At 43.4% G+C, this 27,190-nt stretch overlaps 2 long non-coding RNA genes across 3 annotated transcripts in view; one reads left to right on the plus strand and one right to left on the minus strand.

Annotated features, from left to right (window-relative positions):
• Positions 1-27,190, plus strand: part of LOC309356538 — a 150,778-nt gene that overhangs the window by 47,808 nt on the left and 75,780 nt on the right. The window lies entirely within an intron of this gene.
• Positions 1,429-15,034, minus strand: LOC309356545. Its single transcript, XR_014162835.1, has 4 exons — positions 14,915-15,034; positions 10,207-10,351; positions 1,899-2,043; positions 1,429-1,789 (listed from the first exon to the last, which is right to left on the minus strand). It is a non-coding gene; the product is annotated as an uncharacterized lncRNA (long non-coding RNA).

Genomic DNA, 27,190 nt, shown 5'->3' on the forward strand with positions numbered 1-27,190 from the left:
GCAGGCAAGGTGCTGCCTCTTGCAGTTCTGCTGCCTGAGGTGGGTCGTTCCTCCCACCTCATTGGTGGGCCGGCTCTGCTGAGCTAGATGGATGAATGGTTTGACTCGGTATACAGCAGCTGGTTTCCTATGAGTGGAATGGGTGATGCCTTCGGGCAGTTACCCACACCAAGGGGTATCTAGGTTGAGTATACCAACACTATCCCCACCCCCCAGCTTTCTAGCCTGCTAACACTCATGTTGTCCTCCATAAACTGGTGATGCTGGTGATTGACTGGTGTGGGAATCAAGTCATAGGAAGGCTGTTTCCATGCTGCTTAGGGAACCTATGAGCCAGCTGAATTTCAAAGGAGAGACGCAAAATAGCCACATTGTCAGACATTTCTATTGAGCACACCCGATGACACTGTATTGTTTCAGATGTTCAGCACACCTGCCGGTAAGCATGTGTGTAAATGGAGCCACCGTATCTTTCTGTTTACATGCTGTACATTTGAAGCCCAAAGCCTGGATGTGGAATTCTTTGAAAACAGCTGCCCCTTAAAATTAAGTGAAAACAAAATATACCTACTGGAAACAAACAAACACAGATTGCCAAATACCCCCTCCAAAAAACAAAACAAAACAAAATCTTTATAGTATGAACAAACAAACAAGGATGCCAGAAGAAATTCAGCTATAGACCTTTGTCTGGAAATGTGCAATAGAAAAAAGGCAAACAAAAGGATTTTTGCACCATATCAACCTCAATGCAACCTTTCAAATAACCACAAGATGGCGATATGTTTCTTTATTAACTCTCTATATGGGCTTATTTTCCACAACTACTGAAATCTTAAAACTTGGTACAGAAATAAACCACCAAGTCAATAAAACAATCCAATTGTAATACACTAATTCTATCAGTTAGTTTATTCTCACCCATCTCTTCTGCTTCCCCAAAAGCCTTAAGCAAAGAAAGCTCTTGTGCCTTTGACATTCAGCATCTCAAATAAAAATGCAGATGTTTTCAACAGCCATCCAAAAGAAAAGAATAGGGGAGGAATGTGAATATGCTCTTTCTTTTTAATGCCACATGAGTAAACAGTCCCTAACCCCTTTGAACATGTACTCTATCACAAACACGTGTGATAAATGTATGAACACAGAAAGCAAATCCCTGAGCCATATACAGTGGTACCTTGATTTAGGAACAACTTGGATTAAGAATGCTGCAAACCCGGAAGTAGGTGTTTTGGTTTGTGAACTTTGCCTTGGAAGCAGATCATGTTCCGTTTCCTGTTGAGTGTCTTCCATTTGCAAACTGAGTCCCCCGCTGCTATGGGAAAGCACGCCTTGGTTTAAGAACACTTTGGTTTAAGAACAGACTTCCGGACGGGATTAAGTTTTAAATCAAGGTACCACTGTAGTGACATGCTGTCCCTTTTTACAGTCTATTATACTGTATGTAAGTCCCTGACTTTCTGCATAAACAGCACATGCCAACACAGGCATATGACCATTGGTCCTTTTAGACCAGTAGTATCTGAAGGATCATAATGCTATGCAGATCTGCGTCTGGTCAATGCCTGGATGGGTGACTGCCTAGGAACCACATGTGCATTCTATGATGGTAGAGATGTAAGGAGATTTTTTAAAAAGTCTCCTCTGATTGGCAGGAGGTTTTCTTGGGATGGAGCCTGAGACAGTATGCAGGAAGAGCAGGAAAAGCCCTACCACTGAGCTGCGACCTGCCCCTTCAATACTGGGTGCTCTCTTAGACATCCTCATAAATGAGGAAATGCATTACCTGAAAAGAGGAAGAAAGAGGGCTGAGATTTGCATAAAATGCATACATGCTGATGGCTATGTATACATTTAGAAATAATTAGTCTGATTTAAATCGAAATACACCTCACCAAAGTGACCAGTGTGCTTGCTTAATCTTCTGACAAGGGGTTGATGGACAGGTCTCCTTTCTCTATCTTTTAGTCAGACTTGGACTGGAGTGAAGTTCATATAGAAGCCTTTCCCCTGACAACCCTTCAAACAGAAGACTGTTCTCTGCAAAGCAAAGTAGAAGCCTATTCGGCAAACATGTAGAGCTAAAGATAAAACATTTACTAGAACTTCAGTACTGGCTGAGGAGAAGTGATGCTGTGGGAGGGTCCAGTCTAAGACAGGTGGTCTAGGATGACATTCAGTGGCTGCCGGAGAAGGCAGCAACGTGCAACAAATGAAATCCAAGCCCCACATCCAGAGATGAGCCAAGCCGGGACTAAAACTGTGGGTTTGCTACGTGAGAGAGGAGCAGTGGCGTAGCGTGGGTTGTCAGCACCCGGGGCAAGGCAAGTAATTTGCGCCCCCTAACCCCTAACCTGCCGCCGTTGCCAGCTTCTTCTTGCTGCTGCCTGGTCTGGTCTGGTGTGGTTCTCTCCCGCGCTCAGTGCTGCGCTGGGCAGCCGCTGCACTGTCCCTCCCCCAGATAGTCCCTCGCTCTCTCTCCGCACCGCACACCTGGCACCCACCCCCTCCACAGTGGGCAGCGACCCGGCGGCTCGGATCGGATTCGCACAGCCAGCACTGCAGTGAGAGAGAGTGAGTGAGCCAGGTAGGGGCAGAGAGCTGCGAGTGTGAGCACCCCCCCAGATGTTGTGCCCGGTGCGGCCGGCCCCCCCTGCACCCCCACGCTATGCCACTGGAGAGGAGACAAGGTGGTCACGGAGGGAGACAATGGGGGCCACAAGGGCAGAAAGAAGTGGATCTAGCAAGACAAACATCTCGATCTAAGGAGTAACACACTGTGCTGAGAACAATCCCAAGGCAGGAAGCATATTTACAACCAGCAGGGAACGGGAACAACCCAGCAAAGAGTTTGTGGGGAAATCTGGTCAAGAATCCATGTCTGGAAATATGTCTCCATGATGGGCGGTGAAGTCACAGCCATACTTGCCTGTTCAGCAGCCAGCAAGGTCTCTGAATTGTGACCTTAGGCTTATATGGAAATAAAGCTAACAATCTTTTGTTGCGAGTTATCTCTGCCTAATGTTTGTTGCCCAGGGCTGTGTACAGGAGTCCCATTTGCTAGCTAAATGTTATGCATTCAGTGGGCTATTCTTCTATATGGTGGGGTGCTCCTACATGAACTACGGTAGAAAAATCTTAGAATCATAGAATTGTAGAGTTGGAAGGGACCCTGCGGGATCATCTAGTCCAACCCCCTGCGATGCAGAAATATGCAGCTGTCCCACATGGGGAATCGAACCTGCAGCCTTGGCGTTATCAGTACCGTGCTCTTACCAACTGAGCTATCTTGGTATGCTTCATAGTGTCCTATGGATGCTTCTAGAGGCAGCCAGAGAGGCACTGTGGCAGGTTGCAAAGAGGCTACCACACCAAGGCAATGATCCAAAGGGAAGGGGATTCCTAATCCCTTCACCAACAGATGCTGTGAGGGTAGCTGTGTTCGAATTCTCTCCCTCACCATGTGTGTGAGGCTCCTGTGTGTAGGGAGTCCCATAACATGCAAAATCATGTGTGCAGAGCAGCTCCATGCCATGCAAATCCTTCCCCTTTTCTTTAGCCAAGGAAAATGTGTTCAGGATTCAAGTGTTTGACCCTGCAAGTTTTCTCAAAAGTTGATCGCTTTTGGACTGGAGGGCTGGGGTGGAAACATCTCTCCAGAATAAGTATGCGCAGAATGCATTCTGAATGGAATCACTTTAAGTGGAGCTGAAATTAATCTACTAAATAAAGGTTGCATCTGAAACTATTTAAGCTAGAGCTGAAATGTGACCATTTCAACTAGAGCTGAAATTAATCTAGCCAAAACAAAGTTTGCATCTGAAATTGTAAATTGAAGTCACTCTTGCATTATACTGACACATATTTTTCAGAGGCAGCAATGTCCCCAGAGAGCACATCCATGCCTTTAATATGTAACATCAGAAGTGGCATTCTATCTCATTTTAATTACTTCTGAAAATTTAGGGTAAGTCATTTTCTATTGAAAGCAGTCAAATAAAAAATTGTTTTGAGAGAGGAAGCTTTCAGAGAATCTTTATATTACTTTATCTAGCACTTTGACACCAAACATGAGGATGGCTTGATATCAATTATTTTTAAACATGTGCATTATCAAATATTTTACTTATTAAACTGCATCCATGAAAGCTAATGTGAGTGGAGAGGAAAAAAGTCCCTCACTGGGATTTTGAATGACATAATCCACTGTGATAAACTTTGCCACCATGCTCTGAGCTACTGCTGTACTATTATCACTGCTGCCTTATAGTGTTCTATGCAGGTAGCTGTTCTGAAAATCTATTTTTCATTCCTTATTTAGACCTCAGATGAGGAACCAATTGTATTTCACATGCTGTTGGGCTCCAACTCCTATCAGCCCCAGACAACATGGCTGATGCTCAGGGATCATGGGACCCATAGTTCAACAATATTTGGAGGGTCACAGGTTTGCCTTCTCTGATTTATACCACTGTTGTAAAGATCTTCACACACACAAAGCCAAGTCTGGTCCTCAGCTACATACAAAATATGCTTTGAAAAAGATAAATGCTTTAGCTGAGTCTCTGAAATCGCTGCTCTTTAAAACTGGCCTTCACAGACATTTATGGATCAGAGTAAAAGCTAAGATTAAAACTGGATTTTAACGAACAAATCCCAGGTCACCAAATGACCACAGGAAAAGCTGAAACCTGGAGGCGATTGAGCTCATATAAAACGCTGCCCATTTTCAGCTCAGCGAACTCTAGCATTAATGTTGAACAGCTATGCAGAACGGGAACTATCTCACTGCATGAATTTTGAGAGAGCTGTCAGCTAAATCAAAGATCCAAAGGTTAAATCTCACACTCTTTAGACATCCTGATGAATTGTGGGACTTGGTGGTAGAGTGTGCCATACATGTGATAAATGGATTCCCCCCTCCCTGTTACTTGCTGACTTTGACTTAATAATAAACTCTCCTATAACTATCTTAAAACTTTAGGTATTAGGGACCATAGGGCTATGATTTCTGAGAGCTAAATCATGCATATTGATGTTGTTGCTGTCATTGGTGCATGGCTTATTTTCACATGACAGGTGCTGCCACATCACAAGCCCTACTCTAGGTGGTCGCAAGATGAATTTCAGGGGCATGTGGTTCCGCTAGATCAGGGGTCAGCAAACTTTTACAGCAGGGGGCCAGTCCACTGTCCCTCAGACCTTGGGGGCGGATGGCGGACTCTATTTTGAAAAAAATAAATGAACAAATTCCTAGGCCCCACAAATAACCCAGAGATGCATTTTAAATAACAGCACACATTCTACTCATGTGAAAACACCAGGCAGGCCCCACAAATAATCCAGAGATGCATTTTAAATAAAAGGACACATTCTACTCATGTAAAAACACACAGATTCCCGGACCGTCCGCAGGCTGGATTTAGAAGGTGATTGGGTCTAATCTGGCCCCCAGGCCTTTGTTTGCCTACCCATGTGCTAGATGGCATCCTCAGATCATGACTTATCAGGTTGGTGAGCATGAAAGTTGTCTCTCAGTGAACCTGATCCCAAGTTGCTGAAGGCTTTATATACCAACAGTATAACCTTCAACTGTTCCTGCTAGAATATTGCTAGTGTTATGTATTCAGTTGTCTGTGTTTACCTGAGCTTGAGTCTGGAGCCCCTGGGTTCTGATTCTATACATGATATCCAATCACAAAACATTGCAGGATTTGAGGCTCTGCCATTGGCCCTTAAACTCTGAGTTATGATTTGCAGCTTGTGAGTTTAGACAGCCAATCACATTGGGAGTGGCCCAGGTCTTCAGAAATATATATAAGCAGTTGCTTTGCCCCTGTTGTCCAGTTTTGTTAGTTCAATAAAGGTTTTTGCAGTTATCACTGTGTCTTGCCTTGCGGGAACCCACCTACACTTCACTTAGCCAATGCAAATGTAATTTTGCAAGGAGGTGAGGATGGTAATGAAACTGGGATTTAGAAATTGGTCCTTCACCAGTCGAATCTAGGGCTTGCATCTGGGGTCAGCATGGCTGGGCATCTGCCAAAGGGGCCTATGGGGGGGGGGAAGAGATGGGGTGCATTGTGGAAAACACAGGTATGCTGCAGGTTGGCAAGGATACTGCTTGAACTCTTCATATAGGTCACTGGCCTGGTCTCACCAGATGGGATAAACCTAATAATAATTTCACCAAAACTTCTTTCCAAGTAAGCATGTTTCGGATTGCAGCCACCACCAGATATATGGATGCTGAATTAATTCCACCTGCTGTTCAGCTGCTCACCTTGAGCTTCATGCTGAGAGCCGGTAGTCTAATTTTGCTATGCTTTGTTCACAAAGTACATTACATAACTGATGTTAAATCCATGAAAGAATGTAATCCACAGTTGTCAGAGGGATAATCAGCAAATATAAGAGGACTGCATATACTATATCATGAATAACTTATAGGTGAAACCTTTAACAAATGGGAGTAATTTTGACATGGGAATTTAAAACGTGCATACACTTATCTGCTCCCAATTCAGTGGTCAATCACTTTTTACATTCAGAAAGACCCATTTCCAGGTAAGGAAGGAGACCCCTATTCCCACGCTCTTGAGCAACAATTTCCTGAGTGGGTTAACAGTCCATCCTTCTTCCCTGGGAGCTCTGGGAATTGTAGCTGGGTGAGGGGAATAGGGGTCTCTTAACAGATCTCAGCACACTTAACCAACAACTGCTCCATAGTTCTTTGGGCGAACCAATGACAGTTTAAAGTTGTATAAGCACATGGTGTGAATGTGGCCTTGTAACAGGACAGCTCCCTATGTATGCGTGAGGAAGCAAGCTTTGGCATATTGATCCCCTTGCCAGTTAAATTGCAGTGCAGTCATATCTAGTGCCATACACATTGTGTCTCTCGCACACTATTTTCACAAATCCACTGACTGCATAAATCCTGTAGCTGCATCAGGAACTTAAACAAACAGGAGCAGTATTGTCACCACTGGGGGGACAGATAACATTCAGGTCAGGAGACTAGAGAGAACAGTGGGTCAAAAGAAAATCACACCAACATCACCAATGTCCAGTTGTGTACAGGATCTGTAAACTAAATATATAACCATCTTCCACCATGATCAGCTAAAAGCTGGTTTCTGATTCCAGACAGAAAAAACAGGAAGAAAAACATTCTGAAACGTGCAACCCCTAAGGTAAAATGCCAGTACCCCCTTTACCTCTACACTGACCAATGGTAGGTAGGTCTCCAACCCTCTCTGATCTGAGATTTGCTTTCCATTTTAGAAGGGAATTACAATTTCAATTTTTCTATAATGAGACATTTTCATTTTAACCCCCCCCCCCCAATTCTGCACCTTGAGATTTGAGAGTTGATTTTAGGTGTGTGTGTGTGTGTTTCATTTCCAATGTGCTTACTACCAACTTGGACTAGTTTAAATAAGCTTGCTCCCGGGCAAAGAGAGAAAATCCTCCTTGCTAATCCTCTGAGCCATTGGCAGTAGCTTTGTGAAGATTTGAGGCTTAATGGTTCAGCCTGAAAGTGGTGTCCCTTCATTACTCCTATATGATTTATCAACTGCCTTTGACACTTTCGACCAAGAGATGGCCTTGAGTCTTTTGCAGAACTCAGATCCTGCTCTGACCAAGTGTCCAATGCATTTGATTGGAGTAGGCATTTTCCATTGTTCTCCGTGTCTTTCTAACCTCCTTTAGCACCCTCTTCCCCCTCAGTTCTGTAATATCCCCCAAAGCTTTTCAATTTCTACATCCTATCATTCCCCCCCAAGCTATTGCTTTTATACTGATGACACATGATTTTACCTCTTGCTGTTTGTTTAGGAGTTTGGGTGAAAATGCATCGCCTTTAGGAGGAATGCTCTATCTAACTCAGCATTTCCACCCCCCAGTCTAATATATTTTGTTAATTATCTCTCCATTTCTCTCCCTCGTAAAGAGCTTTTGATGGCCATCTCAATGTTTTTCTTTTTCGATTATGTGTTAAGAGTTTGGTAGTTGCTTTGCCATTCGTCAAGTCTCTGCTTTCAAACCCACTTTATTCAGACAATAAAATGTGATTTTATCATCTCTGAAATGTTGCAGAGAGGAGATAGGGAGAATAAAAACTCAGAGGGCAGGAGCCCTCTGATTCACATTAGGCCTGGGTTTATGATGAGTGTTGTGGGTGCGACTGGAGAACATAATGTGCTACTGCATAGGTGGGAGGAGATGAAACTGCTGCCTTTTCTATGGCATCACCCAGCAAGGTGCAAATGAAGTATGAAATAAAAACTCCCTGCCCACTCAGTGCACAGACAGAAAACAGATATTCTTTTAGCCTCACTGCTGAGAGATGTGATTTGCTGTAATATTAAGCTCACACAGAGCAAGAAAAAGCTCCCCAAGTTTTACAGATGGAGAACCGAGGAATACATTATGTCTTGTTGGGCCATCTCGGCTCCCTGCTTGCCCAGCAATCAAGGAAATGCCGCTGTGGTATTCAAGAGCAGATATTTAATCAGCCCAAACTAACCTGAAGGTGAGGTGATCACTGTGTTCAATAACTTGGCGTCAGAAACGATGCATTGAGTGCGATGAAATGTACACAAACGTAGCAGAGGACGAGGGTGGAAATCAGGGCAAAAGAGACAGAAGTCGTAACGGAGGGACGATGCTACACATCCACAACAACGGTTTGTTTCATTATGTCATTCACCAGGGCTGCTTGCAGACAGAGTGCCCTGGAGCTATCTGATTGGCCAGGATCTTTCTGCAGTGCACTTTGTCTCCAGTTGTGGAACACAATCTGGTTTATACAGACTGATGCGCAGGAAGAATGGATGAATGACCATGTCTTACGCCAAAGGCAAGGATGAATGACACGAATACTTTGACACTCAGAGTACTGTATTAGAACGCTCAGCAGTATCATAGTTCTGTCCAGAAGTACTACACATTTATGGCAAGGTATATTATTACCTTATTATGCTGCTTTATTACGCTTTATTATATCTTTATAATGAACCTGGCTTTATTGTTCTCAGATGTAGCATATATTTTTTATTCTCTTCAGCTTCACACAGCAGGGCTGCAGACACTAGTATAGTATAGGGTTGTGAGTGAGAGGTATTCTAATTAGAGCAGACCAGCCATCATAATTATGAGTGGTTTTTGTGTGAAACTGCATGAATATTTGGAGGAATCTGTGTGTGATCTCTCTGGAACCAAGATCAGAGCACCCTTGATATCGCCTTGGTCACTGCATAGAAAGCCATCTATTCTTGCAATGGGGCAAGACCTGAAAGTAGTCAACAAATTATTTTATCTAGTCTTTAGCAGGATACATGAATTCAGTTCTGGTAAGAGAGCAACAACAAATTGTCCATTTCCTCCAGTAAGGAAATTAAAATAGGTTTATAAAGCTGTGGGAGATAGAGCCTTACGTACTTTTCATGCTATATTTGGGTTTTGCCAGGTTCTGGTCTGATGCTGGATCTCACAGAGATGGTAGGGCAAGGTTGTCTGACCACAGATAGCTTCAAGTCAGCGACTCTGTCCAACATAGGCTTAAAGCAGTCATAGGCAAACTCGGCCCTCCACATGTTTTGGGACTACAACTCCCATCACCCCTAGCTAACAGGATGATGGGAATTGTAGAGTCTCAAAAGATTTGGAGGGCCGAGTTTGCCTATGCCTGGCTTAAAGTAAATGGAGGCATTTTAAACCTTCAGGTAACCTTCTCCAGGCTTCACCCCTTCAGAACCTTAAAGGGTCAAACCTGTGGCCTGAAGGTAGGCACTCCTCCATTCCATAGCCTCCTTCTTGGTGCTCTCACAGTGCAAATGGAGCAGTGACATTTGGTGGTAGACCCTCATAGTCTGGGAGGTTCTTCTGCCCAACAATCTCAGGTGCTATGGTCTCCTTATATCCAGCACTCAGCTCAGGGTCTGGAAGTTGACCTGGCTCCATATCTGATGCATTTGCAACCTTTTTGTGTCTAGCTTGCTGCGGCATTAAGGGGTCATGACAGGCTTTGCATGTGAAGGCCCGGCTGATACCTTCTCCAAGACACAATGGGAAACTCTGATTATTGGAAATGAATTGTGCTACATTGTTCTCTCCACATGCTATCAGTGATGTTAACTCTTTATTCAAAGAAACGAACAGCTCAGGAGGCCAGACCTATTGAGCACAGCAACTTACCCCAATGAGGCAGTTGTGAAGACTAAAGGTCTGCCACCTTCCCACAGCTCTCCAAGTCTCCTTCTTTCCTTGGTCCTTCCCAAGCAATCTGATGCTCCTTTGTCTTGCCTGTCTTTGCTCCTCCCTCTTCATTCCTCTTCTGCTCCTGGGAGACCAAGGGTAGGGGGAGGGAAGCCTATCTCAGCAGGAGGGGGAGACACCCTGGATTCTTCACCACCCTGGATTCTTCACCACCCTGAACCCCCTCTGCTTCTTGGTCTCCCTCCTCTCCTGCTTCAGCTTCTGATTCTGGAATTCTCTCTGCCACAGGCTCTCCCTGCTCACTAAGCCCTGTTACCTCTTCAGCTTCTGACACCTCTTCCTCCCAGGCTGCTTCCTCTTACCACTCTATCATCCCATCACCAATCCCCTGGCTCTGAGCCTTCTTCCCTTGGGGGTTCTTCAGCTGGTGCCACCCACCACTCCTTTGCACCCAGCCAGTCCATGACATCATGGCAGGTAAACACCGGCTTCATTATAGATCCTGTCTCTCCAGAAGAAGCCTTGGTTGTGCAGTAAAACACACTTTCGGACCCTGGATCACATTCGAAAGCAGCCTTCCCCAGCCTAATTTGCTTCAGATGTTTTGGACTTCAACTCCCATCAACCTTGACCATTGGTCATGCTGGTCATACTGATGGGAATAGCAGTTCAAAACACCTGGAAGGCACCAGATGGGTGAAGGCTAGGTGAATAAAGTGACTCCTGACAATAAGCAGTTGGTCCATTCCTAATGTATAACAATGGTCAAAGCATATAAGACTTACTTAGAGTCTCAAGTAATCACTTACCCATTGCAAGAACATCACTTAGAGTGATGCTAATCTCTGCTGAAATGTGAAACAACTTGGGGAGTTAATTTTGAAGTCAATTTTTTTATAGGCGTTCTGAAGTTGTGCCTGCTTTTTCTGGGGATGTGTGTGTGTTTCTGGATGTGTGTGTGTGTGTTTTGCAATATAATTTATAATTCCAATTGCATGGAGACTGGCAGAGTGATAATTTTTTGTTTTGTTTCAGATAGTCCGTAAATTCTGAATATCAGAAAGCATCCTCATTGTGACAGTCAAAAGGGGGCATTGGAAACAGGCCATGAATTGTTGCAAATAAAAATAGGATACAGAAACAGTGTATTAAGCGGGTTAATAGAATCTCTCTAATCAGATAATAGAGAACCACACTATAAATTGCTTTCCTCTAGAATAAATATGGCTCCAAGGGTTTGCTTAAATTTGGAATGTTCCACATCATGCTATGTAGGAAGATTATATAACTTTTAATTCATTCTTTTTGCTCTTGTCTGTTCCTAAAGGTATTTGGTCTAATATGCATGATTTTGTTGAATGTACATTTTTATATCAGTCCTACTCTGTTCTTGCGAGGAAGGCTAAGAACTATAAATCATTTTCATGTGGATAAGCTTTGGTATTTCAACTGTCTTTATTTATAGGTTGTACAAGCATGGACACAAAACTAATATATTCATATCCACCTGCTTTGAAATTATGGCCATCTTTATTATTAAAGACCTTGTATTTGGAAATCTTACAATCCAAATGGGTATTTTAATGGAAATCCAACTATATAATCAGCCAGAGGAATTTATGGAACATATCTGAAATAAGTATGAAAGATCATGAATGGAACCATTTTTTTCTGACTGGATTTTTTTTTTGGAGCAGGGGAGATGTAGTTTTGTTTCAGCTCAATCTTTGATCTCTCATCTTTATTTCATTGCATTTGCAACATGGGTTTCCATCTTGCTCCCTCAAAAGGAACAGATAACATGAAAAATTATCCCATGGTAACTGACTTCTTGGATCTTACTCTTACAATGCAACATCACCTTAATGCATCTGCTTAAAGGCAAATTGCTGGTAACGGAAAGCTAAAAATTGGGGCACAGAGCAGATACCACATGAAAGGTATTAGAATCACGACACAATGGTACACATTGCTGGAGAGGGGAGCAGTGTACAGGGCATGCGCACCATGAAGAAGTGATTTACACAAGAGGCAGAGTGCTTGTAAATAGGGTGCAGCTGCAGCAAACACTGAAGACGGCTGTAATGTATTCTTCTAATATAATTGATGTATAAGCACCAGTTGTCGCTCCATAAAAGTACTTGTAAAACATGTATAAAATATTATTCTTCCAGCTTCTTCAATAGGCAGTTTCTCTCCAAATTATGGGAAATGGTCACTTAAGTAAAAAGTAGACTTGTTTACTTTCGGTTATTCAGCTATTTATATTTGACAGATGCCAATGTTTTCAGGCCAATTCACGCAATATGTTCTCCCCTCCCCTCTGTGCACAAAGTCCCAAATATTCTTGGTTGTGTGCTCACATGGACAGATGTTATATATGAATGGGATGAAGATAGATATAAATCAGCAATTCCCTTAATCAGTGATTTTGAATCATTTTACTGTCTTTGCTCTCGGCAAGACAAGATGTATCGACTAGGGCTGAGGTAGAATGCTCCAATCCTTGTTGTGCAGAAAGAAGCTCTGATTTTCCAGGAGCTCAGACTCAACTCAAATACACTGAAGACTTGACATGGTTCCTCTCCGCAGCAGACATTCAAAGCGCATCCAATGCACATTTAAAGCACATGGCTTCCCCCTAAGAATCTGTAGTTGGGAGCTGTACTTTCTGCCTCACAGAGCAGCAATTGGACTTCAGCTTCCATCAGCCCCAGCCAGCATGGCCATTGGTCAGGGATAATGGGAGTTGTAGTCCAACACTTCAACAGGGTCACTGGTTCCCCAGTCTGTGTCACAGAAACACACAGTGATTTTAACTTGCATGCGTATTTGGTGAAATGGATCAGTGGGTGCTCATTGTGACAATGTGAATCCAAGGTCCACACACTTTCCTGTGTGGGGAGAGCTATCCATGTAGGGGCTTTATCAGATGTGGAGCAGCAGCCAGATTTCCTGGCCAATCCACAAACTGAGTAATGAAATGATATCCAAAACACTGTTATGAATGTGTTCCTGAGGTTAAGAGCTCTCTGGCAACTGTCTACCAGTTGTGCTAGCAAGAACTGGAAGTAAGGAACTATGGGGTTTTCTGCATAAGGTACTACGTGTGATGAGATTCTAGGAGAGGATATATTTATTAGGTATTATCCTTCCTCACATTTGTGAGTGCAGCAGAGTGCCATCCCTTTGCAGCCTAAAAAGGAAGCTTAGATAGGCTAGTTTAAGCCTTTTAGTTGAAGTAATCCAGGATGCTTTAAGGCAGACTGGATTCTCCTGGTATTTCCTCCTTTTCTCCCACAAACAGTCTTGTAAAAGGTAAAAAATAACCTTTACTCACTAGGAACACTCGTTGAAGAGTAGCAGATACAGCAGCTTTGTTCAGGAAAGCTTAAAACAGTAATTAAGTTACGAAGACATACTTAAGTCTAGCTTAAAATGGTGTCAGAGCTTGGAGCTCAAGTTAGCAGATGTTCTCACATTGCTGGCAAAGTGGAAAGAGGAAGAGAAGAAAGAGGATGTGCCCAGGTAGGTAGGAGAATATACAGCTATGCCCTCCGCCTGTCAGGGCACAGTGGGAGTGTCTCTCACAAAGTCCTCTCCAAGTTTACAGGGAAACTCTGTGAGCTTCAGCTCCTATCACATGCTAATCTAGCAAAACATGAATTATTGGTTTGACTGCACTTTAAATAGCCCATAATGTGCACCATGATGGCTTAAGCCAAGGCAGGGGCCTGAATTTCTAACAGAAACACTGGAATTCATATGCGCTGTTTCTGCACAACTTCAGTGACATTTGCTAAGACTGCTGGAATGGTTGTGTTCTCTTGCCTTCTCAAACTCCTAACATGACACTATGCTTTGGTAAGAAGCTCAGTGGGCTGTACCTAAGTGGTGGAGCACCCGCTTTGCATGCAGACGGTCCCAGGTTCTATCCCCAGCAAATCCAAGCAATACTGAGAATATCCATTTGAAATCTTGGAGAGATGCTGCTAGTCGGTGTATCAAGAATTCCTAGCTGGATGGACCAACAGTTTGATTTGGTATAAGGCAGCTTCCTATTTAAGTTCCACCTTTTTCCCAGAACCATGAGGACTGGTGTCTTTCTTTCTAAAAATAGTGGAAGGATGATTGTTTAGAGGCAGACACTTGCTTTACACACTTAATATTTCAGATTCAATTGCTGGCATCTCTAGGTCAAAATGGGAGCGACCCTTGTCTGAAATCCTAATGTTTCAATCTCAACAAGTGCTTCTGACCTTGCTTTTCAGTATCCAGGTATGGCTTTACCAGTATCCCAAAGCAGTGGCGTAGCGTGGGGGGTGCAGGGGGGGCCGGCCGCACCGGGTGCAACATCTGGGGGTTAGGGTTAGGGGGCACAAATCCATGGGTTAGGGGGCGCAAATTACTTGCCTTGCCCCGGGTGCTGACAACCCACGCTACGCCACTGTCCCAAAGGCTGCCATATTGTGTGAAGGAAATAAAGTCGCACGGACGCTTGAAAACACCCACAACTTTATTCCATTATGCAAGTCCTGTGCATTGGACTAAAAGCAGGGTGGGGCGGGGTGACTAAAGCACACACATTCTCCTTGCTTTGTGACTGATCGTAACTCCGTCTTTCACTTTGGTAAACCAGCAAAAGACAAAGAGCCAAGGATATTTATAACGGAAGGAATTTACCTACCGGGTAAATTGCCTGGCTTGTCCTTGCTGAATCACCTGTTCCAATGATACTTTGTGAATTTCACGCCTTTCATGAATACAGAGAGCAGGACAAAATGTTGCCTGAGGAGATGAAACAAAAGGTTTTGTCTGTGACTGTTCTGGAGAGCGTCTGCCTCGTTCGTGCATGTAAAGGCCGCAGCCCAGTAGATGGCAATCTACTCCTGCCACTGAGGCGCATTGTTTTATCGATGGAGCTGTTGGCTCCCTTTTCTCTTTGCTTATTATAATTCATAGAAAGGTTAAAAAATAAGAAATACTCAGAATTCATGGGAAACCTTTGTTAGGTTTAGAAAGGCAGACTACGAGGGGTGGAGATGACTGCTCTTGTTTATTCAAATACTGGTTAGCCATGTCTTCAAGGGGGAGAAAAATGTAAGGCGAGCTTCCCCATCACTATGAACTTGCTTCAGTCCATTGGGTGTTTAAGTACAGGACACACACAAAGTCATTTCACCACATTATTGTTCTTCTCTCCTGTGTACAGCGGATCTTTTAATGAACTTCTCAGAAGAAAGAAAATGGCTGGCTCCCTCCCTCCCTCGCCCCCTCCCCTCCTCCTCAGTCTCGGGGTTTGCGGTCTCTGAAGAGGTGGGATGGAAGCCTGAATCAAATGCAAATAAAAGGAGTGTGTATGTGTGTGTGTGAGAGAAGAACACTGTTTTCATATTAAGCTGACAAACTTGCCACATTAAAATAATCATTCCGGGGAGCAATGTAGGAGCCTGGCTTTCTATTTATGATTCTGAAAAGCATGGTGCCAGAATTTCAGCTCCCACCCCTCACAGAAAGCCTTTTATTGCTAAATAACAGATTTATGCAACTAATCTCTATGATGTTTTAAAAAGCGATACAGACACAGCACTTTCTCCTTTTTCAGTGGCACATGGGGGGAGTGGGGTGGGGTGGGGAGAATCTCATCTTTTGCTTCTGTACGAAACAGGGCTTAATTATTTGTTAAAGCTCTGAGCCATAGAATTGGTTTTCACTACCTAGTCTCTATCCTGGAATACAATGGGTAATGATAAACGAAACAGCAGAATGTGTTTGAGAATAGTCAAAGTGTCTTTTCCTCCACAGCAAATAGCTTTGCCCATTCCCACATATTTGGGTATGAAGGACTACAGCATCCACAACAGATGACACGGCTTCCAGGCACCTTTGTTTTCAGAAACTGAGCAAAGGGATGGAATGAGAGGGAAGTGCATGATGATAAGTTTGCATGCAGAAGGCCCCAGCCTCAACCCACAGCATCTTCAGGTAGGGCTTGGGAGAATGCCACCAGAAACCCGTGAAAGTCACTGCCAGTCAGTGTAAACAATACTGAACTAAATGCAGCAATGTTCTGACACAGTAGAAGGCAGCTGCTTATGGGTGGGGATTTTTTGGGGAGAGGTGTTACATGGTTATTGCAAGTATTTATTTGAGAACACTTGCTTGACCACCTTTAAATAGATCATAGATGACTCTCAGGTACTTCTACTTAGCTCTTGTGGTATGATGGTTCTGTCATTTATATATATTGTCTATATCAGAGGTTTTCAACCTTTATGGGTCCATGGCTCCCTTGACCAACTACATTCCTTCTGTGGCACCCCTGTGGGATGAGCCGGCAGCCCCTCATCCCTTTTCGAACACCCTCCCTTGTGGAGTGTTCCCTCAGTCTCCTCCCCACTCCCCTCTCCTTGGGAGTCCTCTGGGCAGCTGCAGCTGCTGCCCCTGCCCCAGAGAGAGGTGTCTCCTCACACTGCCCCACAGGGGCCTGGGAAGCACTCCCTGGCCAGCGCCAGAGGCACCATTCACCTGGGGAGCTTGTAGCCAGAGATGCTGCAACAAACAGCTGTGCAAGCCTTTGGGAAGCAGAGATGCAAGAGGGCATCAGAGGAGGGAGGGAAGGAAAGAGGGACAGAGGCCAGTGTTGCCCACGGCACCCCTGACCATCATTCAAGGCACCCCAGGGTGCCACGGCACACTGGTTGAAAACCACTGCTCTATATAGTTCTTGTAAGCATGGATCTCTTCTGGAATATTTCCTTTGCTATCTGGCCATCCTGCGAAAGAGCATTTAGGATTTGTAAAACTCTATCATTCACACATCTTTTTCATTTAAAGAATGGTTAGGCCTTTCTACTACATGACTTACAAACATATTATAGATAAAAACCTCACATTCCAAGAACCTTATATAATTTAAAACAAATTACACACAACAGCAACTGTGATTTGGAAGCAAATGCAACTGTGAGGATTGCAAGCCTTCTTGCAACTTTACAAAACCCTTCTAATCCTGAGAAACCAGCAAGTTACTGGTTTTTCCTTATTATTGTTGGTGATTCGTGTATGTATGTGTGTGCGTATAAATAAATAGTCTGGTAAAAACCCCTGGTTGAAAGGATAAAGAAACTGAAGGTTTATTACGCCTAGCTAGCAAAGCCATTCTGAGTACATATGGCCGGCATGGACTCATGTGGTTAACAAAAGATCTAACACCAGCTGAGTGAAGAAGAAGTGGAAAGGACAGAAGTAAAGTCTGAGGAAACACAACCTACAGTGCAACAAATCGTGACTCAAGAAGGAATCAACAAAGGAAGAATAGATTCCTTTCTGTTTATCACCTCTGACAGGTTCAGGTAACATATTACACGTGTTGCTGCTTTACTTCCAACAATTATAATAGTTCAACCCAGGTGTTTCTGTCAATTACTCCTTTGGCTGCTTGAGTGCTGTTGCTACTGGGCTGGTGTCCAGTAATATTCAACATCTGGGGCTAGTAGGGTCTTAATGATATTCTCTCTGCTGCCATGTCTAGAATAAACTGTGCTAAGTATTCATTTTGGCTGTTGATCAGTTCTGTCCTTTGGAGTGACTACACATTTCAGCCAGAGCCCCAGTTTTGAGTGTAACAGTACATCTTCCTTGGATATGATACAGCATAGAGATTTTCTTCTGACTATAATACAGGCTGTCTTTTTTAATAATATGCATCAGGTCCTGATATGCTATGAAAAATTATCATTCCAAATTTATGTTTTACTTACACTTTCAATCCTATAAAGTGTGTAAAACATTGCAACCTTAAACAATAATTTTCATTGATAATAATCAATGATTTTCATTGATAATAATCAAATATCTCTGGTGTTTTTCACCTTTGGGTTGCAAAACTCACCTTTCCTCATACTAGGATAATCATCATCTGTCGTAACAAGTGACCCATCAAAACCCACACATCTTTCCTGGATTACCCTTTGGTGCATCTCTGGAACTGGAGAGATACAAATGGGAATGTCATAAAACTGCACCTGCCAAAAGGTTACTGAGTGCACATTTATTGGAACTTAAATTATCCAGCTGAATTTGCCCAAATCCATTGCTGGCATCAGTGGCTGAAACCAGTTGTGTTCCAGATCATTTCCTGTGCAGTTCGCAATTGAAAATGTTGCCTTAGTTTTGTTTTGCAGAAATATTTTAGATCCAAACCTATCATTAATTGTTATTATTGCATACGTAAGGTCCAAACATATTATTTGGTCTCAGTCACAATTATCCGTACAAACTGCAGGATCGACCCACTCTCTAGTTTTTCACCTCTTCCTCTAGCAGCAGACTTAGTTGCTGAGAGCAAACAGATTGTAGCCAAAACAGGGTCATTGAGAAACAAGAAGAGCTTATTAGCATGTTCAGTGGAACCTCTGGGTTTGCAGAAGTACAAAAATCATAATGGAGAATAAAATCAAGGGGGTAGTCCCCCAAAAAACAACCCAGTGAGGCTTGAGAATACTCAATAGCCGTGGCATGTTCAATGTCAATTGGCAAAGAAAATCTGAAAACTGGTGGTGGGAGGTGGGAACAGAATGGAATAGCCACTCTGGAGAAATGCAGGGCTGACTGAAACCTTGAACCTATGTCTAGTAGGAGCTGAGAATACATTGAAACATTGTGTTGAAGGTCTCAGTTGCCTTGACTATAACTTCCCCTTTTCTCTCTCTTCCAAATGATGCAGTTAAATGTGAATGTTATTCCTTAGTGCAATGGAACTTTCACAGCTGCATAAATTACAGTTGCTACCTTTGGATGTGTTTCTATGGAAGATTGTTCTCATAAGCAATATAGGCCTTGAAACACATCTTTGTAATTTGCATGCACATCCCAGTGTGCTTCTAGGTCTGCTTCTATTAAATTAACTCTTTATAGCAAATTTGAAATTAGTCATGGCTCTAAAGCCCAGCCTTTATTTGTGGTTCGAGGACCCGAACCCCGCACAGTGGAATGAAACACAAGGACACGTGATATAAGGTTAATGGGCAAGAAAAGGCCACAACTTTATTGATTACAGCAAGTGAAAAGGTATTGGCTTAGGCATTGGATTACGTCAGCTGACTCCACCCACTTGGAGAGAGGTGAGTCTAAAAAACAAACAAACAAACAAACAAACAAACAAACAAACAAACAAACAAAGGGGGTTTATTCACCAGTAGGTGGAGCCTGTTGATGCTAATCCAACTATAGGCTCTCCCCTGATGTCACTGAGGGTCGTGCCATGGCCTCCCGCCAAGCAGGCATCGGACAGAATACACGACCGCCGGATTCCTTTAACGGAATACCCAAAAACTGAAGGTGCAGGCAATGGCCACACCTAGCCCTTCGACACCACAACACATTATTCCAATGCCTACCACGAAAGTTGTGACGATTGCTATGAGGTAGGCGAAAAAACCAAAAAGCCTAATGCCAAATGGAAAAAATTCCTACCAGGCCCCTGGACAACCAGGGCGACCAACCTAAGGTCCATAGCAAGGCCAAAGGAAAACTGGAAACCGTGCTATAAGGGAGTGGAGGGTGGGTGACTTGCGACGGGACGACAAAAAGTGAGGGCTGGAGGCTGGCGCCGCAGCAATTCAGGCTGCTGTACACGCCCCCTTGAAGGCACCTGGTTGGGTGCCTGGCCGAGGGCGTGGGCGCCAGCCAGGTGAGTGGGAGGCAGGGGGCAAATGCCCCCTGCTTGAGGCGGAGTCCGGCTTCCGACCACAACCACTCCCCTCTCTTGCAGGGAGAAGGGTCTTTACCGGCTTGTGCACTGAATGAGAGAAGTGTCCAAAGAAGAAGACAGGCACACAGTGCCAGGCTCTTTTGCACCCTAGGCAAGTCTAACTTCTTGCACACACACCCCCATGGCTAACTTCAGTTTTCAGAAACAGATGTATTGTAGAAAAAAATGAAAAACTCAAAATTGCTAAATTTATCTTAAGTTGCAAGAATGAGTAATACAACAATCTTTGATTATCTTTCTCAAATATCAAATGAAATGTTTTAGCACACAACTCATTTTGAATAATTCTGTGAACTGTGATGTTAAAATTTAAGTGTCTTAAAAGTTCAAATTTTAGGCACATCAAAGTCTTATTTTGTATGCCTTTTGTTTTGCAGATTTTGTCACTAATTCCTACAGGTTAAGTGCTGATGCCTGGGCATGTTCAACTGCTATAGTTGCCAAGCCAACTAGTTTCTTTTGCAACAATGTTGAGTATATATAGATTTTTAATAAATTTAAGCTTTGAGTTTAAACTCCTTTCACCACTTGCCGCTGACATTAGGAGTGTGAGAAGGATCCTTAGAGCAACAGAAACATTAGGCACGTTGTGCAGTAGTTTTTGTTGTAGTATGAAGTAGTACTCCTTGTGGCAGAAAAGATTTTGGAAGTCTTGGAGCTATTGTTGTAAGTTCACAGCACAGATATTCAGCATCAATGTATTTCTTTCCATTGTGAATCAATGATTTCCCCCACCCCAAATTCTTGAAAGCCTTAAGAACATGTTCAGTAGATTTTTGTTGATATTGTATACAGTATAGGTAAAGGTAAAGGTACCCCTGCCCGTACGGGCCAGTCTTGACAGACTCTGGGGTTGTGCGCCCATCTCACTTAAGAGGCCAGGGGCCAGCGCTGTCCGGAGACACTTCCGGGTCACATGGCCAGCGTGACATCGCTGCTCTGGCGAGCCAGAGCTGCACACGGAAACGCCGTTTACCTTCCCGCTGGTAAGCGGTCCCTATTTATCTACTTGCACCCGGAGGTGCTTTCAAATTGCTAGGTTGGCAGGCGCTGGGACCGAGCAGCGGGAGCGCACCCTGCAGCAGGGATTCGAACCGCCGACCTTTCGATCGGCAAGTCCTAGGCGCTGAGGCTTTAACCCACAGCGCCACCTGTGTCCCTTTTTGTATACAGTATACAGGAAGCCAAATAGAGAATTATATTGTTGTAGCTGTTGGAATCTCTCTTCAACAGATTTTATAGCCATGTCTAAGACAGTGTAGTAAAAACCTATTTTAAATTTCTGCTTTTGGATCTTTCTCATCTTAAGGTCTCATACTCAAATTGCAGTTTCTTTCTCCTTTTTCTAACTTGTTCTGTCTCAAAGTTTGGTGATATTTCTAGCTCCCTTGCAATCTCAGCAGCATCTATCAAAACTTGTTGAAAACCCTCATCACACCTATAGCCCACAAGGTAATTCTTGGTCACTTGCAATTGGTTTGTAGCTGAATTTAAATCAGCTTCCAACTTCAAAAAGGATGTTGTACCATGTAACAAGGAATACCACAAACCTGAACTTGAAAATTGTAGCAGCAAGGGCCTTAGCTTTAATTCAGGAAATATTTCCAGATAAACTTGTTCATTAAAGGCTGGTTCAATAAAGATCTTTATTCAAGCAACATATATACTACCAAGATGGTATCACAAAGCATCAATTTGACTCTCCCATCTTGTTTTGCTAATGGCTTAACAGTTATGCCTGTGTCTGATGCATGACCAGGTAGAATTTGCCAGCACTGAGTTGATGCAGATAAATAATAGAACTGTTGAACCAAACCAAAGAAATTAGTTGCTTCCAGACAACACTTAGCAGCATCATTGACTACCAAGTTTAAAGACAAAAAGGCACATGGGTTTATGTCCAGGACAGTCTTCTGTAAGCCATTTTCTTTGCCTTTCATGTTGTTCCTATTATTATAACCTTGACCAGGCAAACGCTCAATTCACAGCACAGATCTTCAGCATCAATACATTTGTTTCCATTATGCATCAAATATATTCTGAAATTCATACAGGCTTTCTAAATGGTCATATTCCTCTAATGTGAATACAGAATTGCTCCAATTGTTATCTAGTCTTTTGAACCTGTTTCTTGTCAGATTGGTGCACCCTTTATTTTTGCCGAACAATTTACGGGGGGCGGGGGGGGGGAAATCACCCATGTCTTTTGAAGTTGAATATATCAGCCATTGATGACACACTTCTTCACCAAATTCTTCAAAGTATAAAATAAAAGCAAAACCTTATCAGAAATTTATAAGATATAACAAAAAGTAATCTGTATAAAACTATGCCCCTCAGCTGCTGCCTAGTTGGCTTAGTGACAGCACTGGCCCTGCATAAACAGCACTCAAAAATCCAAATTAGCTGATGGACCTAAAAAGGTTGGGGACCCCTGCTGTAGTCTTTCCTTTGCTCTAAGGCTGGCTGCCTCTTATTTTTTAGAAAGTACTTTTGAACAGCAGGGTATCTATTTGTTCTTCAGCTGCCCCACTGCTGTCTCAGTGTCTTTGTAGCAGCTATTTTCTCTGCCCTGCGTATATCCTCCGAGGTGGCATGCTCCAGGTTTAAATCAGTCTCTCTCAGTAATCTGCTCTCAGTTTATCTGAGCTTATGCTGTGCCCTATGCAATCTTTTACAAGTGATTCAAATCACTCCCCAAACTCACATATTTGTGCTGACAGCTTTAAGTCAGTCATAAGTAGACCTAGGCTTTCGCCTCCATTCTAAACCATGAAGATTTTGAGCCTTTCATTTGAACCATTTCTTCTGGACGCTCCATATTTTTGCTTAACTATTTTACTTTTCACTTCTCTCCCCCCCCCAGATGCCACATAATACTGTATTTGTCTTGGTGCAATCTCAATAAAATGATGCCAGAGTTACAGGGAAACAACCTGTACTTAACACTGTGCAGCAATGGCAGATCTTAAAATGGCTGCTGCCGTACAGAATGGTTTCCCTCAGTGAAACCATGAACAGAATACTCTGGCTCCTATCAGTAGTGACTGGCATGGTGGGGCTCTGCCACTCACTTGGCTTCCCTCTAGCTATGTTGCTGCTGAATACTGGGACAGAGGGGGAGAGAGCGAGGCAGTGAGCCTAGCAAAAAAGTTTTAGTAAATGGTGGAAGCGCCCAAGAGTCAGCGTCTCGTGAAAAATAAAGAGTGGACAGCATTCAGGTGGTGGCTGCTACCATGGAGACGGACCACTTCTGTGCTGATTGCCAGTAGGCTGCAGCATTATTAGCAATGTTTCCTCCAACAATCTTTGTGATCCACTGGGCCTGTAATGGGGAAGGTGTCCTTTAGCATTCCCAGTCCACAGGGACCTTGAAAATGTACTGTGTGTTCCTGGACTCCCTGTGCTTTGGACAGGCACACCAACTCGGGTGGGGGGGCAGTCCAAAGGTAACTCACCCCCCTAGATCAGTGGTGTCCAAACTTTTTTCAAAGAGGGCCAGATTTGATGAAGTGGAGGGCCAACCAAAGGACCAAGCTTTTTTTTTAGGATTGTTGTTGTTGAGGTTTGTTTAGGATTTTACCCCAGGAAATAAACTGCCACAGGGGCCAGATTAAACCGACTGGCAGGCCAGATTAGGCTCCCAAAATGGACTTTGGACATGCCTGCCCTAAATACCGTATTTGTTTTAAGGGGGCCATACCCTCTCAATCTTCAGGCAGCCCTGTGTATGTTGAGCACGCATGATGCCACGCCTGTGATGTGCACCGCAGGCCTAGTGGCAGGCTCCTTCAGAGCACTCGGCCTCCTGTGTTGTGTGTGCATGATGACGCACCCATGAAACATGTTTTGGAACCCCCCCCAATCTTGGGAGAAATCCAGTTGTGGCCCCATGCTAAGCACAAGGGAGTGAGGGTAGCCTCACATGGAAACCTCCAGTGAGACTTCCATGCCATTGCTTCCTCACCAGCAGGAAAGCTTCGGGGAATAAAAGCAGGGTGGGATGGGGGTATAAGAGTTCAGAGCAAGTCTGTGGGGGTCAGTGGGGTGGGTGGCAGATGCATAAAAGATGGCTCCATTTATAATGGAGACCACGCTGTCCATTTCATTGGGTTTCTTGCAAAAATCAAAGATTACAACTGAACAAGAACTGAAAATGGAACCTTGGACAGAGGGCAACCCACCCCTTAGAATGAGCTCCTTTCATAGATGGTATCCCTTCCTTCTTCTGTTATGGGGACTATTGAGAACCTTGAAGAAAAGGGAAAACACAACATGGACTGGCAGTAATGATCGTTTGTAGGCTGGTTTGTGTTTGCTGCAGATATAAAGAAGAGAGAGCTTTTGCTTTGAAAAATGGCAGAAAACAGAGAAATAGGTCTTGGGGAAATACGAGCAACTTCAGGGAAATGGCTCAATACCACCTTAGCACTGCTTTTCTAATCAAATGGCGAAAGATAGTATTGCCACTGCAACACTGTCTCTTGCTCAGGAGGAGCACCACCAAACCAAACTTCCCATCTATTTTGCTCCTACTCTGGGTAAGGGTCACGGGCCTGTCACATACAGTGCTTGGCCTACAAGTCTGTATTCTGACTGACTGGGTGGGGTTGCCCCTGCAGCTCTACAGAAGGGCAATCCCACCGCAACTGACCACACCACAAACCCTATCATTATAGCAAGGCAGGCTCTGGACCACACCCGGTTCCCAGCTGCATCCACTCAGCCAGAAATCAAACAATACCCAACACTGCGATCAACCTCAAAACTCAGGCAGATATCCCACAGGATAAAGAAAATGATGTAGGCAAACACCTACTCCAGCACCACGCTGTCTTGCTGGATTGTGTTTTTTGTTCCTTACCTGATTTGATTCAGTTTTGCTACAGCCTTATGATTTCTCATCACTTACTGGTTTAACAAGTAAATATCATCTATCACGATGCACCGTTAGCCATGTTGTTTGGTCTCCAAAACTGCCTTTTTGCAACAAATGAAAGAAAGCCAGCAAGGCGTTTCGGTGCCCATGTGGCCTGGTGTTTAAATGGCTGCCGTCAGTAACTGAATTATTGGTGCTAATGTATAATTAATTTTTAAATTAATAAATAATAAAATGAACAACTTGCTGGCTGCAGGGAAAATGCAATAGAACAATTAAGGAATGACACCGAGGGAATGAATTATTCATACGTTAACACAGAAAAGGGGAACTCTGGCCTTTTTATATTATTATTATTTTTTACCCAAGTTTCTTGCTTCAGATTGAAATGTCCAAGATAATCCAGTTTTAGAGTGAGAAATATTATCATATCCTGCAATGCAAGAAACCTAGTAATCCTAAATAGAGTTCGTAGAATCTGATGTGTCTGTGTGAGAGATGGTTTTTTTTTTACATGTAGTCAAACAAAATAAATAGATGATAGATGATAGATAGATAGATGATAGATAGATAGATAGATGATAGATAGATAGATAGATGATAGATAGATAGATAGATATAGATGATAGATAGATAGATGATAGATAGATAGATATAGATAGATAGATAGATGATAGATGATAGAGCTATACTTGCCTGCCAGCTATTTTTCTTCTCCAATTCTGGTGGAGCTGCAGAAAGGAAAGGAATTAAACAGAGGGAAATGATGCTTTTTCTATTGTCTTGCCTAACTTCGTTCAAGCCACCGGGAATGTTGTGTAGCATGGTGTCAAGTGCACACATTCTGAACATAGTTCGGCTGCAGAATTTGCTCCCACAAGAAGCAGGGATGGCTTTTTAAAAAAAAGGATTAGAGAAAATCATGGAGGCTCCAGCTATCAATGACTACTAAGCCTGATGGCTGGGCTCTGCTTTCATTGTCACAGGTGAGAATGTTTCTGAATAACAGTTGCTGGCAACTGCAAGTGAGGAGACTGTTGTTGACTCAGGTCCTGCTTTCTATGGGCTCCCCATAAGTATCTGGTTGGCCACTGTGAGAACAGGATGTTGGACTAGATGGGCCACTGGCCTGATCCACCAGGTCCTTTCTATGTTCTTATGTAGTGGCGTAATGGGTAAGTACATCTAGCTGCTAACCAGAAGGTTGGTGGTTTGAGCCCAGCCAGGAATGGCTGTGGGCATTGTAGGGGGTTAGACCAGATGGCCCTGGGGACCCCTTCCAATTCTACGATTCTAATCAAATTATGTAAAACTATGTAAACCAGTATCATATTGCACTGTATATGGTCACCATGAAGAAATAATAATAAATCTCAATTATGGAACAAAGAATTTTGAATATAAGGAGTGAAACTGCTGGGCATTTATAGCAATCTGTAAAATCAATCAACTTTTTATTTGGGATCTACATCCTTTACAAGATTGTCCTTAACTAGGCAATGCCCCGCCTGTCCATCTTATTTCTCCAAATCACTTTGACAGTTTAGGAAGGAAGAGCATACCAGGAAACCCGGAGGAACAAGAGGTGAACATCTTGGGTTCTCTGACTCATGAGAATCCATCCAAAAGCATATTTTCTTTTGTTGTTGTTTACTCATTTAGTCGTGTCCGACTCTTCGTGATCCCATGGACCAGAGCATGCCAGGCACTCCTGTCTTCCACTGCCTCCCGCAATTTGGTCAAACTCATGCTGGTAGCTTCAAGAACACTATCCAACCATCTCGTCCTCTGTCGTCCCCTTCTCCTTGTGCCCTCAATCTTTCCCAACATCAGGTTCTTTTCCAGGGAGTCTTCTCTTCTCAAGAGGTGGCCAGAGTATTGGAACCTCAGCTTCAGGATCTGTCCTTCCAGTGAGAACTGAGGGCTGATTTCCTTAAGAATGGAGATGTTTGATCTTCTTGCAGTCCATGGGACTCTCAAGAGTCTCCTCCAGCACCATAATTCAAAAGCATCAATTCTTCGGTGATCAGCCTTCTTTATGGTCCAAAGACAACAGGCATATATTTTCTTTAGGAAACAGAGAAAACAGAGGAGGGAAAGCTGCATGAACACAAATGCTATAGTGCCTGTGTGAAGCCAGAAACTGTTCTAAAAATCCTTGTCAACTTTTCATTTCAGTTTGGATAACAGGCCTATGTAGCTGTTCAAAGTTTGTTTGTTTTTTTATTAAAAAAAATAGCCAGTTATTTTTAATAGTGTTTTATGTTTTGTGGTATGCATTTTGTCATATGCTATGCTGGTATTTTATG

This window comes from Podarcis melisellensis (genome assembly GCF_964234715.1).
Source record: "Podarcis melisellensis genome assembly, chromosome: 1".
Lineage (NCBI taxonomy): Eukaryota > Metazoa > Chordata > Lepidosauria > Squamata > Lacertidae > Podarcis > Podarcis melisellensis.